Genomic DNA, 17996 nt, shown 5'->3' on the forward strand with positions numbered 1-17996 from the left:
CCCTAAGATCCGTTCTGGATGAAGGCAGCAAGGCTGCATTTATTTTACTAGACCTTTCGGCTGCATTTGACATGGTCAGTCGTACCATCTTGATTGACCGCCTCATCGGATTGGGGGTAGGAGGGTTAGCCCTAAGTTTAATAAAATCATTCCTCACGTACACCATGTTGCCATGGGGGGTTTTGTGTCAGATCACTTTTGTCTACCATGTGGTGTGCTGCAGGGATCTTCATCGAGCCCCACTTTATTTAATCTTTATGTCACACCTATGGCTAGACTCATCAAATCCTCTGGCATTTCTGTGATTTCATACACTGATGATACACAAATAGAGGTATCTGTTTCCAGTAATCCAGTTGATACTACTGCCAAATTCAGCTCCTGCATGACTCAAGTACGTACCTGGATGAATAGGAACTTCTTAAAGCTGGACTCTAGTAAAACAGAAATCCTCCATCCTCGGGAATGGCATCTCATATTGGACCCCCAAGTGGTGGTCTCAGGAAATGGGATCACTTCCCATACCAGTGCAGTAAGTGAAGAATTTGGGGATGCTTTTTGACAAAAAAAAAAACTAAACCTTGAATATCAGATTAATATGTTAGCCTCAGCAAAATTCTATTCCTTAAAGATAATTAGATAGGTTGTCCATATATGCCCTCTTATGTATAATGGATGGTAGTCACCGCCCTCGTATTATATGAATTGGTTTATGGCAAGGCACTGTACCTGGGCACAAAGAAAAGTCTTCTCCTTAAGCTTCAGGTGCTTCAGAACGCAGCAGCTCAGCTTTTGATGAACATCCAGAAAGATCGATCTGCTTCTCAAGCCATTGAAAAACTTCACTGGCCTCCCATAGCAAGGATAATAGAATTTAAAGCTCTTTGCTTAGCCTTTAATGTGATATACTAGATTGCCCCTTAATACATTCAGGACCGATTTATCCTATACAGACCATCCAGAATGCTTAGATCAACAGGTAAGAACTTTCTGCTCTCTAGAGCCAAACGTGCATCCTGGGTGTTAGGAGCTTCGCTTTTAGAGCAGCTCAGCTATGAATTCCCTTCTCTCAAATTTAGAGGACTCGCCTGATCTGATGAGTTTCAGGAACTCTCTTCAGACCTGGTTCTTTACACAAAAGGATTGGCAAACCCCATCATTTTACTACATCTCCCTCCTGTTTACAGCGCCACCGCCAAGACAACCCTGGGCAGTCGAGCGCTATATAAAACTACAATTCAATCAATCCGTGTGCTTACGATCATTGGTAACCAGTTCACATCCTATTGGTTTACTGTCATCCAAATTCTCCCTTCCCAATTTGAATTGACAGGGATGGGCACAATTCCTTATCATGTAAGAGCTTTCTTTGACCAGCGTTAATGGGCAAACAAAAGGCATTTATGATATTGTGATATGGAAATGGACAGACGCACTTCATGGTCAGGTTTAGAAAACACACTATGCAAAGAGAGTTTTCTCGTCCACCCCCCGGAGTTTTGATCAGCTCCAAATTCCATGTAAATGTTATTGAACTATTTAACTGCACACTGATGAACTGGAAATCCCTAACACAACATGCCCTGCACACAGCAGAGAGCATGCTTTGTATATCTGTTTAAATCTGTTGTAAGTCACTAATGGCTCTGTAAAACAGTCAGTTCTATTTACCTTGTCCCAGTCAACTTACCTGGCTTTAAGTGTGTGGACGCTCATACTAACGTGAAACTGTGGTGTGTCATAGGGGCCATGGGCTATCTGCAAACAAGGGAAATTGTCCTTTCTCCCCTCTGTTTGGTAAAAGACAGTGTAAGAATGCCCTCTAGCACCATGGACCCTATGCCACTGTACCTGCTGCAGAAGTTAATACTATACCGAGGGCCAGATGTAGGAAGCTTTTTGCACGTCACAAACTGCGAAAAACGCAGTTTCCGACATGCAAAAGGCCTAACGCGATGCACATCCTCAAATTGCGAGTCGGTACCGACTCGCAATTTGAGGATGCGACTCGCAAATAGGAAGGGGTGTTCCCTTCCTATTTGCGACCGAATCGCAATGCTGAGTCGCAATTACCACCCACTTGAAGTGGGTGGTAACTCATTTGCAAAAGGGAAGGGGTCCCCATGGGACCCCTTCCCGTTTGTGCATGACGAAAAAAAAGTTTTTTCAGCGCAGGCAGTGGTCCTATGGACCACTGCCCATTCTGAAAAAAACGAAACCAAATGGTTTCGGAAGTTTTTCTTTTTGCAACTCGTTTTCCTTTAAGGAAAACGGGCTGCAAAAAGAAAAAAAAAAACTGCTATATTAAAAAAGCAGTCACATACATGGAGGTCTGCTGTCTCCAGCAGGCCACCATCCCTGTGAGTGCATGGACTCGCTATGGGGTCGCAAAATGCGATCCACCTCATTAATATTCATGAGGTGGGTCTTTGCGACCCCATTGCGAGTCGCAGAAGGTGTCTGAGACACCTTTCTGCATGCACTTTTGCGAGTTGCAAATTCCGAGTCTGTATGACTCGCAAATTGCAAGTCGCAAAATTGTACTTACCTACATCTGGCCCTCAGTCTTGAAATCATAACTGGACCCCATCAACAGAAAGGCCGTACCCATGCCTGGGAATATTGACGGTAACACTTTTCCCTTCATGTAATAAAATTGCTAAAACTGTGGAGCTGAATGACTAACGCAAGAGATGTGGTACATAATGTTATCTTCAATGTGCATGTAAAATATTATGAGCAAAAAACAATAATTGAATTGTATTTCATGTACTTTACTTCCATCCAAGTTGATGCAAGATAAACTAATGAAAACAAACACTTTTGCAGTTTCTGTGATGAATATCTTCGCGTTTTCATTTCTTAAGGGCAGGGCTTCAATTAATACAAATATTTTCCGCTAGAATGAACTTTCATTTGTAAGTACATATTTGATGAGGGTACTTATTTCATCTTAATCTACTTCTTAGGAAAAATGTGTCTTAAGCTCGTTGCAGAAGCCTACACACAATCATAATATGACTCTACAGAAAATATTCATTTTTGGGAAAGCCATCTATCTGCCTCAACTGTTGTTGATTTTCAGTAACCTATCATATTATGTACATTTGGATAACACGCACCATCCGAGTGTGTTCTCAGTTTACTGTTACCAAACTGTACTCATTTTATTGAGATTGGGAAGATCAAAGGTTGAGTGGGCCCACATGGACTCATGCCTGCAACCTATGCATTTTCTGATGCCTGGGGTTTCCCCTATATATATATATATATATATATAGGGGAAACCCCAAATTCAGAGTTTCACATGTAACCAGTATTGTTAAACTCTGTTATTTGGGGGCACATTTAAAAAGTGCATAGGTTTCCTTCATTGCTTTTTTCATTCATTAGATTTTACCATACGATTTGCTGCATGGATGGTATATGCTGCAGTTATGTTGTTGGATCTGTGTATTGCATGTTTTGGACCACCAAGAAAAGCAATATATTCTTGCAATCAGAAGGGGCTGACAGGTGCAATGGTGTATTATTTTTGTAAACTGGCCGCGGGGTACGGGGGGACTAAATATGAAAACATTGCCTCTTATTTCTATTTCCCCCTACTTATTTGTATTATGGTTTTATTTCAATAATTAGCTCCTGTATTCGGAATGCGGAATTGTGTCTCAGAAATGTTTTTCAGTGCTTTCCCAAGGGTTTGACTCCAGTTTCCACCACGAACTTGCAAGTAAGTAGAACCCACGAGAAATACAAAAAATGCACTCCCCTTATAAACACAAAAATTGTGACTTGTCTTACAACTGCCTACCTACATGCTGAGAATATAGAGCTCTTAGCACAGCAAAACCTTCTGTTAAGGCCATTTTTTGAAAAATATGCTTTCTAGCACAACACTTTTTCCCACTTAAAAAAAAAAAATATATTTTGCTATATTTTTGTTGTCTTCTCAGTTCCCTCCAGGGGAATCCTCAACCTTTCAGAACCTTCACAATCCCGAATTTCTGAGGTGAGGAATCAAGAAAGGAAATTTGACCTGGAAAACGTCTGTGGGAAAAAATGTTCTGAAGGCTGATGTGCAGAGTGCCCTAAATATACTATAAAAAGGGCCTCAGCACTTTCTGTGGGGTAGAGGCATGGAATCTAAATAGCTAAGGAGTTAAGTTTACTGATGTCAGGTCCCTCTTTATACATCTAGTTAAGATCACATCACTCCGATACAAGCACTTATATCTAGATAATTGCTTGTCAAGTTATAAAGGACTTGAGACCAGTCCTTAGATAATACAGTAATCTTCTTTGTTGTTGACAAGCAATTATCTAGATATAAGTGCTTGTATGGGAGTGTTGTGGTCTCAATTGGATATTTGTATATTTTTCTCATAATACATAATTGTTTTGCCCTAAGGTAATAAGGCAATTGACTATATAGCACCACACCTATCAGATACTACTTACAGTGCTTATTGGGCACAGAAGGAAGTGCTGATATCTTACCATTACTAACCCTGTTTATGCATCTGTTAAGTTCACTCATAATCAGAAAGGTACTATTTACAATCGCAGTTACAGGGATACCATTTATAATCGAAATGTTTGATAAAGGGAAGCACCTTTTACACTTCACAATATGCTTCGCCTGCGTGAATCAATTTGTTGACAATAGAAAAGCCAAAGATCTGCTGAACAACAGTGAGCTTAATCCCTCGCAAAACACAGAAAACAGTCCTAGAAAGAGCCTCTTGGCACAACTGCAAACCTTCTTATGCAGAGTTCACACATATGAAAAACAGCAATGATTGTATTGGTCGTGAAGAATATTAATCAAGGATATATCTACCTCTATAGGGACGCGTATGGACAAAACACTAAACTGACGATCTAAACGTATGTATTACTCTCAGAAACTACTGCCTACTACTAAAATCCGTGTAAGGAAAATATGTTATGATTGCTGTTGGAAATGGCCCTTCTGCAGGGTTATCCCCAGACTTTTTGCCTTCCTCCTTCTCTTTTTTTGACCTCATTTTTGCTGGTGTTTAGACTCTGCACACCTTACCACTGCTAACCAGTGCTAAAGTGCATATACTCTCTTGCTTTAAACATGGTAACATTGGATCATACCCTATTGGACTATTTAATTTACCTATAAATCCCTAGTAAGGTGCACTGTATGTGCCCAGGGCCTGTATATTAAATGCTACTAGTGGGCCTGCAGCACTGGTTGTGCCACCCACTTTAGTAGCCCCTTTACCTTGTCTCAGGCCTGCCATTGCCAGGCCTGTGTGTACAGTTTCACTGTCACTTCAACTTGGCAATTAAAAGTACTGCCAAGCCTAAAACTCCCCTTTTTCTACATATAAGTCACCCCTAAGGTGTGCCCTAGGTAACCCCTAGGGCAGGGTGCTGTGCGGGTAAAAGGCAGGACATGTACCTGGGTAGTTTACATGTCCTGGTAGTGTAAAACACCTAAATTCGTTTTTACACTACTGTGAGGCCTGTTCCTTTCATAGGTTAACATTGGGGCTGCCCTCATACATGATTGAAGTGGTAGCTGCTGATCTGAAAGGAATAGGAAGGTCATATTTAGTATGGCCAGAATGGTAACACAAAATCCTGCTGACTGCTGAAGTTGGATTTTATATTACTATTTTAGAAATGCCACTTTTAGAAAGTGAGCATTTCTCTGCACTTAAATCTTTCTGTGCCTTACAATCCACGTCTGGCTGGGTTTAGTTGACAGCTCCTTGTGCATTCACTCAGACACACCCCAAACACAGGGTACTCACTTGCATACATCTGCATTTTGAATGGATCTTCCTGGGCTGGGAGGGTGGAGGGCCTGCCCTCACACAAAGGACTGCCACACCCCCTACTGGGACCCTGGCAGACAGGATTGAACTGAAAGGTGACCTGGCGCACTTCTAAGCCGCTCTTTGAAGTCTCCCCCACTTCAAAGGCACATTTGGGTATAAAACAAGGCCTCTGCCCTACCACCTCAGACACTTCCTGGAGAAGAAACTTGTAACCAGAACCTGCATCCTGCCAAGAAGAACTGCCTGGCTGCCCAAAGGACTCACCTGACTGCTTTCTCTGAAGGACTGCTGCCTTGCTGTTGCCCTGCTGCCTTGCTGGTCCCTGGCTGTGGTGAAGAAGTGCTCTCCAAGGGCTTGGATAGAGCTTGCCTCCTGTTCCCTGAAGTCTCAGGACCAAAAAGACTTCTCTCTTGCAACTGGACTCCTTGTAAAGTGAAAAATTTGACGCACAGCTTGCTCCACGGTGAAAAATTCACTGCACGCCGACCCGGGACGACACCGCTTAACTTTGCAAGGAAAAGATCGACGCAACGCCTGCGGTGCGACTGGAACTTCGACGCATGGCCCTTCTAGACAACGCCGCCCGACTTCCAGAGGGGAAATCGACGCAACGCCTGCCGCGAGGGAGAAAATTCCACGCACAGCCCACCGGAACGACGCGCAGCCGGACAACAAGCCCAGGATTCCACACACAGACCCCGGGGCGTCTGAAAACCCTGCGACCACAGAGGAGACCTGTCCGCGTGCCGGAAATCGAGGCAACGTCTTCCCTGCATGAAAAATAACGACGCAAGTCCGTGTGTGAAGGGGTGAAACTGACGCAAACACCATTTTCCACGCATCTCATCCTCAGTGGCCCTTTGCGGAGATATTTCACTCCAACCAGGTACTTTGTGCTTGAAAGAGACGTTGTTTGCTTTTTAAAGACTTAAGACACTTTATATCACTTTCCAGTGATATCTTTGCATTTTCGTATTGCATCTTTTATCGTTTTGACCTGCAAATATCCAGATAAATATTATATATTTTTCTAAACACAGTGTGGTGTATTTTTGTGGTGCTATATTGTGTTATTGTATGATTTATTGCACAAATACTTTACACATTGCCTTCTAAATTAAGCCGGACTGCTCAGTGCCAAGCTACCAGAGGGTGGGCACAGGATAATTTGGATTGTGTGTGACTTACCCTGACTCTAGTGAGGGTCCTTGCTTGGACAGGGAGTAACCTGACTGCCAACCAAAGACCACATTTCTAACAATTGCTATAATTAAACTCCAGCCTCCAAACGTATTTATTGGTGATTTGTTGGGGTGACCTGCAAGTAGGATTATTTCATAAGCACCTTAATGTACTAAATCAGTTTTGTAATGGACCACCATAACCTTTTTTAAGTGTTACCTGTAGAATGGAATGTCGGGATAGTGTGAGAAATGTATTATGATATAAATATGTCTTAAATATCCTTGTTAGAAACATCATCCCATTCGATGTAAGTTTTTTTTTGATTATCATTTCGAATGTGGCGAATTTTTTGGACGACAACGAGGGCTTAATATTTTTGGCAGACGATGTTTAACCAATATGTTCCGGTCGCATAACTAAAGGATGACTCACGCTTGCTTATCAGAAGCTGGAATCCTAGAACAGATTTTTTTACTCGGCCCCAACCTTACTGATCGAAAGACCTTGACAAACTGGGCACTCTGTATTACGTGATTATTTTATTAAACTCTAGTTCGATGAAAGGATCTCGTTCTGTTACAAACCAGAGGCGATATCCCCATATCATTCCAGCAGTGAAAAAAGCAAAGCTAAATTGTGTACGTTTCGGTATCCTTCTGTTTGGCCCTCGTTTGCAGTTTGACTGTTGTCTTTGAAAACTCGCTCGGAAAGTTTAAATGCCCATTGACTGATTGGGTTGTTACATGTTCTTGCCTGTTTCTATGTGTTATTAACTGATTCTTTAGGTGAATGGGTTCAGCAGCGTTCTGTCTGGATTGGGACCACTTGGCAGGGCAGGAGTCTCAGCAGAGAGTCCATATGCTGGCAGAGGAAGTCTTTGATGGCCTTAACACTTCAATACAGGAGGCATGCTCAGTCCAAGCTCTTGGAGATTCTTCACAAGCAGGAATATACCACAAAGTGCAGTCTTTGTCCCCTTTCACAGGTAGAAGCAGCAACTGTAGGATAGCCCAACAAAGCACAGTCACAGGCAGGGGCAGCACTTTTCCTCAGCTCTTCAGCTCTTCACCTTGGCAGAGGTTCCTCTTGCTTCCAGAAGCAATCTAAAAATCTGGGGTTTTGGGTTCACTACTCATATACCTTTCTGCCTTTGAATTAGGCAAACCTCAAAGGAAAGTCTCTGTTGTTCACAAGATCCTGCCTTGCCCAGAACTGGCACCAGACAAACACTGGGGCGGGGGGGGGGGGTGGTGGTTGGAGACTGCATTGTCTAAGGGCAGGCACAGCCCATTCAGGTGTAAGTGACCACTCCTTCCTCCACTCTAGACCAGATGGCTCATCAGGATATGCAGGCTACACCCAAGCTCCCTTTGTGTCACTGTCTAGAGGGGATTTACAAACAGCCTAACTGTCAGTCTGACCTAGACAGGGAATACACAATCAGGCGGAGTCACGGAATGGTTTAAGCAAGAAATTACCCACTTTCTAAAAGTGTCATTTTCAAATAGACAATTTAAAAAACAACTTCCCTAAAAGATGTATTTTTACATTGTGAGTTCAGAAACTCCATACTCCCAACTCTATCTGCTCTCAAAGGGAAATTGCAATTTAAGGATCTTTTAAGGGCAGCCCCAAGTACACCTATGAGAGAGATGGACCTTGCAACAGTGAAACCCAAATTTGGCAGTATTTCACTGTTAGGACATGTAACACACATCAGTACATGTCCCACCTTTAACATACACTGCACCCTGCCCATGGGGCTACCTAGGGCCTACCTTAAGGGTGCCTTACATGTATAAAAAGTGAAGGTTTGGGCCTGGCAAGTGGGTACGCTTGTCAGGTGGAAATTGGCAGGTTAAAACTGCACACACAGAAACTGCAGTGGCAGGTCTGAGCCATGTTTACAGGGCTACTCATGTTGGTGGCACAATCAGTGCAGCAGGCCCACAAGCAGCATTTGATTTACAGGCCCTAGAATATCAGAAACAGCATAAACAGAGGCCAGCACACAGTCAAAACATGGAAAGGAGAGGCCCAAGAAGACAGGGGAGACCACGCCAAGGATGCCAGGTCTAACACTTTTCATTTTTTGCAGCCATCTGAGAGGCCTGTGGCCTGTCTGAACTATAAAATGAGAGCTAAACAGAGATGGCCTCAGCTTTTTAAAGGACCAGACCACAGCAAAGACTTCCCTCTCTATGGCACTCTCATTGTTCCCTATAGAGTTGTCTTCTGTTTATAAAAGCAACATGGTGGTCATGCCCCTCATCATTTTTCTGGGCTTGAACCGCTCCTACCCCCAGTTCTGAGACATCTGTTTAGACAATAAACTGCCTGCAGTAGTCTGGAGCTTGTAGGACTAAACAAAAGCACATAGAATTATTTAGAGTGCCAAAGGCCCTTTGACAGCTCACTGTCCAGTTAACCTTTTTTGTGCATTTTCTTGGAGGTCGGTTCTGTGAGGGGGGCACTATGGGGCCATAATCCATCACAAATCTCCTATAATGCCCAGTCAAGGCAAGGAATACCCTGACCAGAGTCTGGGTTGTGGGCACTTCCCAAGCCAGAATGGTCTTGATCTTGGGTTTGAGGGGTTGAACTTGGTCTCCACCAACCTGGTGACCCAAGTAAACAACATTACCCTGCCCCATCTGGCACTTACTGGCCTTAAGAGTGAGGTTTGTCTTCTGCAGAACCTCAAGAACCTTTCCCAGGTGGATCAGGTGATTCTGCCACTTGGAGCTATAGACAGCTATGCCATCCAAATAAGCTGCACTAAAGGACTTCAGCCCAGCAAGGACTTTGTTCACCAACCTTATGAAGGTGGCAGGGGTATTCCTTAGTCCAAGGGGGATAACATTTAACCGATAATGCCCACTAGGCTGTTGCATTTATACAGAATTAAGTTTATTTTACTCTAACAACCTCCCTCCGTTGATGATTTGGAACCATCACAATTTTAACCAAAAATTTATTTTCAGAGTTCACTTCTTCTTCTTCAGTAGCTCATCTCTTCATTTTACTACTGTCTCGTATATTCTTAATTCACTCTTGCTCTATTCCAAATCTCGCTTCATCAGTATAATTTTTATTGCCTCGTATATTGCTAATATAGAAAGAAGGCAAGCTATTACTATTCATACAGAAACTATCATTTTATTTTTAGAATTCCTCCTCCTTTTGTTTGTAAGCCAACTAGCTACTGTGGTAAAACCTTTTGCAAAGCTTTGAACCATACTTGTGGTTTCTAAGAGTTCAAGATCAAGTTTGAGATCAGAAGTTTTCTTTGTATACTATACACATTTTCTACTCTTGTCAGGCATCCTGCAGACACCACGTTTCCCAGCTAATAGGATATCTAATGTGCAGCAGTTCTGCAAAGCCATGGATCTAACTGCTGCAAGCTCATTGTTTTTTTACTAGTAAACATCCAGAGGTACTGGATGCTAACCTATCAAATGTTATTGATAGCTTTCTGATTTTATCACCTTTCTCACCTTTCAAAATGATTCCTACAGCAGGTATGATTGCTCCAAATATGTCCCCCACTAACTGTTTCCCTTCACTCACCCTGCATGTATATCTTTGTGTGCTGATGTCCACGTTAATTCATCTAAGCTCTGTATGTGATACATCTTGGAAAAAGTAAACCTAAATAACAAATACCCTCCCAATAAGTAGACATACCAAAGTATGGTTTCTCTACACATATAAAGTATAACCCATGTATGATAGCATCATCTTCTTGCAGTATTTGCAATGTTTTTCCAGACAACTGAAAGACATGCTTACAATTACCATTTCCCATTGGTGTCTTTCTTCCACTAATTCTTCTCTTAAAAACACAGTTTTCCTTTGTGACTTTATCTAGTTTTCTTTCTAAATGGAGCCTCTTCTTTTCTCCATACATTCTTCTGAACGCCCTCTCTCTTATATCCACTTCTTGCCATTTGCTCATTTCCTTCTTTTGGCATTAAAATATAAACCTTTCCTGCTATTTCTTAAGCATGTTAGGTTTTTCACATGCGCTTTAACAGTTTTTACAGAAAAAAATGGTCTAAAGTGGTGCCATGCTGTGTCCATTTTTTAATACCTTATGGGTGTAAATTCACAGTCTTCATTAGTGGAACTAATATACTAAACTAAGAAAGATACCACAACAAATTGCATAAGGAAGTTAAACATTGTTATAGGAAACCTGCTCATCTGCAGAGGATTAAATGTGTGCACAAACATATCTGTCCTTAACTTCTATAGCTTAAGTGTATTCTTGTTTTAATCTAGAGTAAACATTCATTGACTAGTGTTAGAAATGTGGTCTCTAGTTGGCAGAGGTATACACCCTTCTCGAAGTAGGGACCACATTCCCAGTCAGGGTAAGTCAAACACACTCCAAATTATCCTATTCCACCGTCTGGTAGCTTGGCACTGAGCAGTCAGGCTTAACTTAGAAGGCAATGTGTAAAGTATTTGTGCAATAAATCATGCAATAACACAGTGAAAACACCACAAAAATACACCACATATGTTTAGAAAAATATAAGATATTATTCTGAATGAATTAAGGTAAAAATGATCAAGATTTGATAAGTACAAGTTAAAATATCACTTTTGAAGTGATAAGAAGAGTCTTAAGTATTTAAAAAGTAACAATTGTCTCTTGTGTGCACAAAGTTCCTGGTATACGCCAAAATTAAAACGCACCGAGACCACAGAGGAGGAGATGCATGGAAAACAAAGGATGTGCGTTGGATTTCCGGGCGCACACAGACAATGCTTCGATTCTTGTCCACACGGCAAGGACTTTGCACCGAATTCCGGCGTGCAGGCTTGAATCATCTTTGTGATGTGGGGTCTTTTGACACCCAGGGATGATGTGTGGAAATCCTGGGCATGCTGTACAAAGTCAATGGTGCTGTGTCGATCCCGTGGGCGATGTGACAGAGTTTCTGTTGCACGGCATTGATTCCTCCCTCAAGAAGTCGGACTGCATTGTTCTGACTCAGCGATGCGTCGATCCGGTGAGCTGTGCGTCGAAGTTCCTGTTGCAACGCTGGCACTGCATCAATTTCCACTCAGTGAACCGGGCTGCATTCACAGCTAGGCAGGCTGTGCGTCAGTTCCGGCAGGCTGTGGGTAGATTTTCTCTGCACAAGGAGTTTCTTTGAAGAGAAGAAGTCTTTTTGGCCCGGAGACTTCAGGAAACAGGAGGCAAGCTCAATCCAAGCCCCTGGAGAACAATTCTCAGCAGAGCCAGAGGCCAGCAAGGCAGCAGGGCAACAGCAAGGCAGCAGTCCTTCACAGCAAAGCAGTCCAGGTGGGTCCTTTGGGCAGCCAGGCAGCTCCTCTTGGCAGGTTGCAGGGTCTTGTTCAGAGTATTAGTCCCAGGAAGTGTCTGATTTGGTGGGGTCAGGGACCGAGTTTGTATACCCAAAAATGCCTTTGAAGTGAGGGAGTTGTCAAAGAATGGTTTTGAAGTGAACAAGTTCCTCTTTCACTACAAGTCTGTCTGCCAGGATCCCAGTAGAGGTTGTGGCAGTCCTTTGTGTGAGGGCAGGCCACTGGCCTTTGAAATGTATGTGTCAAGCCCTTCCAGCCAAGGAAGACCCATTCAATATACTGATGAATGTATGTGTGCCTGAGCATCCTGTGTTTGTGGTTGTCTGGGTGAAATGCACAAGGAAGCTGTCAACCAGCCCAGACGTGGATTGGAGACAGGCTGTAAGGCACAGATGGATTTTAAGTGCAGAGAAATGCTCACTCTCTAAAAGTGGCATTTCAACAATCGTAATATAAAATCCAACCTCACCAGTCAGCAGGATTTTTATAAACGTTTTGGCCATACTAAATATGGCCTGTCTACTCCTTTCTGAGTATAATCTACCACTCAAACAGGGTATGAGGGTAGCCCTAATGTTAGCCTATGAAAGGAGCAGGCATCACAGCAGTTGAAAACTAATTTAGGAGTTTTCCACTACCAGGACATATAAAACAAAGTTATATGTCCTGCCTTTTACCTAAACAGCACCCTGCCCTATGGGTACCTAGGGCTTACCTTAGGGGTGACTTATTTGTAGAAAACAAGAGTTTAAAGCTTGGCAAGTACTTTTAAATGCCAAGTCGAAGTGGCAGTGAAACTGCACACACAAGCCTTGCAATGGAAGGCCTGAGACATGGTTAGGGGGCTACTTATGTGGGTGGCACAACCAGTGCTGCAGGCCCATTAGTAGCATTCATTCTAAAGGCCCTGGGAACATGTAGTGCACCTTACTAGGATCTTACAAATAGATCCAATATGCCAATTGATTATGAACCAATGTTACAATGTTTTAGGAAGAAAACATATGCACTTTAACACTGATTAGCAATGTAAAGTGCGCAGAGTCCCAACACCAGCAAAAACAGTGTCAAAAAAGTGGAGGGAGGCAGACAAAAAGTTGGGGGCAACCACTCTAAGGCTGTCAGGTCTAACAAATAGTCTTCATTCATGTAATCTACAAATGATGCCTTCAATTTATCTTCATCTATATCGGGTTTACATATTGCATTTACCAATCCTGCTACAGCCTTCTCTGTGTCAGGTGTAAAGTGCATAAATAATATTATTGCTATTCCTACTGAAACTATAAGTGTCAGTAAAGTCTCTAAAAATATTTTCCACCTAGTTTTATTAGTGGCATTAAACATGTTGTCTCTAAAGTCAGATCCACTAAATTGTATCTTGTTGAATTTGAAAACTATCATCTTCAGGTTTGTTTTCTTTTTGAGTTAGTCTTTTTCTTTTTTATGATTTTTCTTTATTATTTTCGTCTTGTTAATGATAATTATCTCCGTATAGGCAATTTTTAACTCTACTCCATGTTCTTCTGAAATGTTATCTCTACACTTCAGCTGCTCTCTCGGACCTCACTACTTATCTTATTTTCCTTTTCAAACTGTTTTATTAGTCTTTATATTTTATAAACAGTTCAAAAATTTCTCAGTCATTTAATTTTTCAGTTTTGTAATCTTAGATCAGTAGTTCTTTTGTAATCAGGGCTTTCAAGGTGGCTCTGGCAGTTCTTTGCTCCAATGAAGTAGATCAGAAATTGGAAAGTTAAAAACTTGATTTAAATAATATATCCAATCAGGTGAGGAATATCTTCAAGAGGGTACTTCAGATCTTTTTTGTTTTTCTGTTTTGCTTATACTATTTGACTCTGTTACTTCTCTGATTGTTTGTGGTATTGATTCAGCTGACACACTTAGGCCCATATTTATACCTTTTTATCGCCACACATGCGCCGCTTTTTGACACAAAAGCGGTGCAAACTTACAAAGTACAATTGTAATTTATAACTTTGCGCCACAATGCGGCACTAAAAAAGTATAAATATGGGCCTTAGGCTCTCATTACTGCTTCGGTGTTTTTTTTCAAAGACTGCTGAAGCCACTGCAGCCAACAAACCGCCAGTGCTGGTGGTCTCCTGACTGCCATATTAGTAGTCGTTGGAGGACTTCTGACCATTTATGGGCGGAAGTCTGACTCCGTTGGCCTGCCCGACGGAGCTGAAGAGGCGGGTACATCACCAGCACTGACACGCCAGCAGAACTCCACCCACCGTATTACAAGCCGTAATACAGCTTGAGGGAGGCTTGCTTGTGTGGTGGTGCTGGCGGTGCAAAACCGCCAGGACCCATCCCCTCCCAGATGACCAGCTCGCTGGAAAAGGTGAGGTGATCGTCCAAAAGGGGTTGGGTGAGTGTTGTGTGCATGTGTGCGTGTATGTGTGTGCGATTGAGGGTGTCTGAGTGCATGTTTGTGAGCGAGTGAGTGGGGGTGTCTGTGCAAGTCTGCGAGTGAGTGTGGATGCATGTGGGCAGGTGTGTGTATGCGGAGGGGGAGTGTGTTAATGTATGTGTGCATGGAGGGGTGGGGTGTGAATGATTGTGGATGGGGGTGCATGTGTGAGCGATTGTTTGTGGATGGGGTGGGGGTGAGTGAGTGTTTGTGGATGTGGAGGTTTGGGGATGTTTGTGAGTGCATGGGTGTGTGTGCATGTGTTTGTGTGAGTGAACGGGGAGAGCAGGTGAGTGTATGTATGCTGGACGGGGGGGGTTGGGGGTGTTAGTGCAGTAAGACCATAATTTCTTCTTGTTTGATAAATTTGCACCCATCTAGAAAAGATGCATACAATTACCAAAAACATATATATCTCGGTCCATTTCAAATGGCCATTTCTATGAAATCCATTTGCATCCAGTTAAAAGGATCTCCTGATATTCCTGCATGACTCAATGTAACGTGTTTGTTTGGCTATATTCATTTGTTGACATGTCACAAATCGATGACATAATTCTTCTGCTTGGGTTTTGAATCTGGGATTAAACAAACATTTCTTGAAGTTGAGAATCATGGCATCCCTACCCAGGTGAATGTGGCCACAGAAATGCCTTTTCATTGTAGATAGTAGACTTTCTGGCAGTACTAGTCTTCCATCCACTGAAACCCAAACTTTGTAGTTATCTATTCCACATCCTGTCTGATCCAACCCTACTTTTCTAGCTCTGTTGCACTCTCTTGTATTCATCTCAATTCAACCCAATTGTTGGCCATTTTCAACATCATTGAAAAGACATTTCCTTCTGCATTTCCATTTATAAAGGAGCTGTTAAATGTGCAGGTGAAATGTGCTCAATAGCGTGCCACTTCATTAGCATACCTGTTACCTACTATGACATAACTGTTGTCATTCCTGGTGCTGCACACTTTACAAGAGTAATGTCAGTGGGGAGTTGTACAGCATCCAATAGGTTTCTGACCTGTTGTCCATTTCTAATGGGTGAAACAGAAGAGGTCATATACCCTCTTTGTGACCACAGTTGCCCTCAATTATGGACAGCCCCAAATCCATGCTGACTATCCGTAAACATAGGTACTTTCATTTTAGCTGTCAAGCTGCAAGCTCTGTTAAGGGCAATTAATTCTGAAACGTGCGCTGAAGCTACTATTCTTCAATTGTGCAGACTGCATAAGCTGCTCTCAAAGAACCTTTATTTGTTCTCAAATATCCGCTGTCCACAAATAGAATATATTCTGGACCTATTAAATGCTCATCTTTTATGTCTGGGCTTGGTGCAAAAGTCTGTAACATCAAGGCAATTGTGCTCAAAAGTAAAATTCTTCTTCTTTGAGAATGGGCAACAGTGCACTGGGATTGACATCTTCTCAGCACAACATTGCTTCCCAACAAATCTGATGCTCATAATATATTATTTTTGAGTTAGTAAGGTGCTGTGTTTTAGTTCTAGTAAGCAATACCTCGACTGAGCGAGGGAACATGACCATCATAACGTTCCAACATTCTTCGGGGCTAACACTCACCACACCTACGGCTTTGCTACAACCAAGAAAAGTGGCGACTACAGGATCAAGAGTTATGGAGAAACTGGCTTTTTGGCATATCCATGAATTTGGGTTAGCAGTGAGAGAGTACAAACTGCAAAACAGAAATAAATATTTTGTGTAATTTGGCATTCCCAGTGCTGGAGCACAACAAATACTTTCTGTGAGCTCTAGGAACACTTTCATGCATTTGTTGTCCTATGGCATTGGAATTGGTACACCTATGTGTGTCAATCTCAACAAAGGTTTTGCCACCAGTGAAAATAGTGAAAGGCCACTGTCTACAGTAGCCAAACATTCCCCAAAACATCATGAACTCTTGGCATTTAAGTGGACTAATTTGCAAAATATCTTCAACTCTTTCTCTGATACTTTTCTCATTCCCTGTTGAATGATGTGCCTCAAATACTAGAGTTTATTGTGACAATACTGCAGTTTGTTTGGTGACACCTTATGGCAAGTCTCTGCCAAATGCTTCAACAATGCAATTATATTAACTTTGCAAGTTTCTTTTGTTCTTGATGTGACAAGTTAATAATCCATGGATTGTACCAAAGCTGAACTTCAGGATAAACTCAATGTTTCTGAATCTTTTTCAGGATCTGATTAAAAATTGAGGGACTCTGTGTTCCCAAGTGGGACATTACACCACGCTAATAATTTCTCTCAGAACATGAAGGAGATCAGGTACTGACTGTTTTCATACAATAGAATTGAGCAGAAAGCCTGACAGAGGTCAATTACAGAAAACCATTCAGCTGTGCATGGAATTTGATAAAGTATGGTTGCTGGATTCAGTACCATAGAACAACATGTGATTACAATGCCATTCAACTTTCTCACATCATTCACTATCCCACCATCCCAATTTTCCTATATGGTTTACACAATCCCAAAATTGGTGAGTTGCATGGACTCCAAATTATTTCTCCTAAAATGCCCTTTTCCAACAAATCATGTATCTAGGGCGCTATTTTTTCTATTGCTTCAGTTTCATGTGATAAGGTGATGTTCTGGGGAAAACTGCATCTGGTTTTACATTTGTTTTGACTCGTTCAACTCCTTTGATTACTTCAATATATTTTCTTGTGAAATGCCACACTTCTGGATTCACTCTCTGAATTAAGTCAACAGGTAAATCTTTCGCCATAAACACTGGATAGATCCCTACTTACTACTAATGAACAATTTTAATATACATTTCCTCAGCATGCATTTGAAATCCTACTCCTTGTGGTATGCAGTAGATGAGTCAATGTAATTTGCACAATATATCTCTCCCTAGCAGGTTAACAGGACTTGAATCGCACACCACAAACTAATAATTTTCTTCAAATAAAACTCTTTTCTCCTCAATCTTGTCTACCTGTTTTTTTCTTTTCATGTTTTTGTGACTATTTGTTTTCAAATTTGTCAAATGCGCTCCATTTACATGCTCATTTTATTAATTCAGTGATATGAATTCACAATCCTGGAGAAAACATGTTTTCAATTGATTTGTTATCTAATTCCCCCAAGACGTCTCTGTAATGGTATATTTTTAGAAATATCAACTTCATATTTATTTACCAATTTGTTATGAGCAGTTGCAGCTTTTCTTGTAATTT

The 17996-nt window shown here is 41.9% G+C and overlaps 1 protein-coding gene across 3 annotated transcripts in view; it reads left to right on the top strand.

The window, feature by feature from the left end:
- Positions 1 to 17996, top strand: part of LOC138296692 (adhesion G protein-coupled receptor F5-like) — a 1076691-nt gene that overhangs the window by 171607 nt on the left and 887088 nt on the right. Inside the window, exon 2 of one of the 3 annotated variants that reach the window (XM_069236057.1) lies at positions 3640 to 3730. The exons of 1 other annotated variant lie outside the window; for it this stretch is intronic. The gene's annotated coding sequence lies outside the window, so the exon portion shown is untranslated. Of the gene's footprint in view, positions 1 to 3639; positions 3731 to 16995; positions 17077 to 17996 lie in introns of those variants that run through there. One more of the 3 variants, XM_069236059.1, reaches the window with a different exon arrangement.

The sequence above is a fragment of the Pleurodeles waltl genome, chromosome 5 (genome assembly GCF_031143425.1).
Source record: "Pleurodeles waltl isolate 20211129_DDA chromosome 5, aPleWal1.hap1.20221129, whole genome shotgun sequence".
Taxonomy (NCBI): Eukaryota; Metazoa; Chordata; class Amphibia; order Caudata; family Salamandridae; genus Pleurodeles; species Pleurodeles waltl.